Source organism: Drosophila rhopaloa, unplaced genomic scaffold (genome assembly GCF_018152115.1).
Source record: "Drosophila rhopaloa isolate 14029-0021.01 unplaced genomic scaffold, ASM1815211v1 contig_202, whole genome shotgun sequence".
Lineage (NCBI taxonomy): Eukaryota > Metazoa > Arthropoda > Insecta > Diptera > Drosophilidae > Drosophila > Drosophila rhopaloa.
In genome coordinates, this window is record NW_025335087.1 from 159,713 (window position 1) to 162,296 (window position 2,584).

A 2,584-nucleotide genomic window follows, 5' to 3' on the forward strand; every position below is an offset into this window, starting at 1 on the left:
AAACATCGATATACGCGCGTCTCACTTCACAAAAACTATCGCTCATCACTAACAAACAAAACAAACCAAAATGTAAACAATGCAAACAATTAGGAGTGACGGGAAATATATGGTGTTTTGGTGGCTATTGGTGACCTAGCCAAGCACGCCCACCCAACCAAGGATGCCCCGGAGGATTCTGCGGAGGCATCACCCATAATCAGCTGGTCCAAGTCACTCCTCGCGACTAGGACAGCTCCATCTCCCCCACAATGACAACTCACTCGTACATTTCAGTCTTCATGTACATTTAATATCCACAGTAAGTACTAAAGTTAACATAACTTGCTCTCCTAGTAATTAAATTATCCTTTCATAGCCTCTACGACCAAACTTGGCCAACGTCTTCAAATTTAACCGGTCAAAGCGGAAGATTACCTTCCTTTGGCAAAGGCTACAGGCGCCGCGGAAATAATGTTCCACCAGTCACTGTATTGGTGGAACTCGCAGTGGAACGAGGCGCACAAAAGGGCACACACTAGGTAGTGTGTCGGGTCACCTAATCCTGAGGAGCTCCTAGGGAAAAGAAGGGACAGGCCAAACGGTAAGTATTACGCGCTGTAAACAATCCCGCCGAAAACTAATAATCGCGACCCTTTTTTACAGGCAACAACGAGGACAAGAATTGAGGTTTTCGGGTCTAAGTCCGGATAATTTTACAGGTCAACAGGTAAGTACATAAATTTAATAATGTGCACAGTTAAATTAACGTTAATAATTTCAGCCACTTCTGGGCTAGGCGCCGGGCTAACTATGCCCCGACTACAGTGTACTCTGCCGGAGACCAGCAGCAGTAAGGGCCTGGAACACCCCGAGGAGCGGTGGCGAAGGCGAGCCTGATGGCGGTGCCTCTCAACGCCGCGCGCACTGGCAGCCTTACGACCCCAAAACAGGTGGGTCTTAATAGCCCGGAACGGACTCACCGGCGTATATAAGAAAGCGTTGGCGGCGTCCGAGGATGACGAGTTATGGTGTCCAAAACGTATCTCTGGGTTGTAAGAAGGTGCGTATAGGTACGCATGCCAATATCCAGATTGTAAGTCCCGATTTTATCTTCCGATTGAATATCCTCCAATTTTAAAAATCAATTTGACGTCCAATTTAAATTTCCAATTTGATTTTTCCAGATTTAATTCCCTCCAATTTAAATGTCCAATTTGAATTTCCAATTTAATTTAAAGTCCAATTTTATTATTGTCCAATTTAAGTTCTTCAATTTCAATGTCCAATTTGAATTTCCAATTAGTCCAATTTTATATGTCCAATTAAGTCTTCTAATTTGAACTTCCAATTTAAATATCCCGGGGCCCTTTGTATTGGGACCCCGGTTGCCCTACGAATAATTATTTATAAATAAAATGAACTATTAAACCTAACACAAATTTTTCTAACACTCACTTTTTATATATTTCGGCACAAACACTATTTTAACATTTTTATGTTCTGTCTGCTGGGACAATATGGCTGCGACTATATAGAAATTTGCCTATCATGCCTATATCTCGCCATATTCCCTTCGCCTCTCTCGAAATTGGGTCATTGGACATATCAAGGCCATCCTAGCCATACCCAGAGCGAACCGGGCTAGTTTAAATAGCTAGATAGCCAAGACATCAGCAGAAGGGGGCGCCACTCCAGTAGGGGTTGCCACCCTCCTACTCTAATTCCTCCAGCCGATTCCAACTTGAAGATAGCCCTACCAAAAACGTTTTAAGCCATCTGCAGAAGGCTGGATACAAAAAAAGCTGGATGTTTGGGTGCCGCATGATTTGACGCAAAAAAACAATATCAATATTGATAAATATTATAGACTATTAAATAATTTAATCATTCGAGGTGTCTCTTTTCAGAGCAGAGAGTTTCTTAGAGCAAAAATTATAAAACCCAACAAAAAAACCGAGAAAAATCTTATGCAAGAACTTAGTGCACCTATACACATGTTTTTTAATTTTTAATTTTTTTATTCACCGGCAAAATCTTGCTAAGGTACTTGGAAAATTTTTAGGTACTTGAGAATATTCATTAATCGGCCATTCATCCAGATAACTCTTATGAATTTTAACTGTTTGTTAACAAGCCCAACGGATTGACAGAACGACTAAAGTTTTAAAGTTTTTTTCGCTTGCGAACTTCTTTAATCGGAACACTAGGCTTTAATATTTTTGTGAGGACTTGATGAACGTTCACACAGTGTTCATCTCAGGTGGTTAGCAACGCGATCGTCGATCTGAGTACTAGGCTTTATCGTGAAGATTCTAGATTTTCTTAGGCAGACCTGGTAAAGAGTTATTGGACAGTATATGTCAAAACCGTACTTAAAAACGCTTATTCGGTCAATATCTAAAAAAAAGTCGCTATAATATATAAACACGAGCTAAGCCAAAGAAATCCAAAATTAGTTTTAACAAGTTTCGAAAAGCACTTTCAGAACCCGAATCTTCATTTTCCTGGTGTTGTTCGAGTTTAATATAATAGAATGAGTAATAAATTCTACTATAGCTTGACATTTTGTTTCTAGGTCTAAAAACAATGATGTAAATTTTAA

The 2,584-nt window shown here is 40.1% G+C and overlaps 1 long non-coding RNA gene across 1 annotated transcript; it reads left to right on the forward strand.

Moving 5' to 3' along the window:
• The first annotated feature begins 524 nt into the window (after nucleotides 1–524).
• On the forward strand, nucleotides 525–1,074 carry LOC123037867. Its single transcript, XR_006417668.1, has 3 exons — nucleotides 525–583; nucleotides 646–709; nucleotides 764–1,074. It is a non-coding gene; the product is annotated as an uncharacterized LOC123037867 (long non-coding RNA).
• The last annotated feature ends 1,510 nt before the right edge of the window (nucleotides 1,075–2,584 follow it).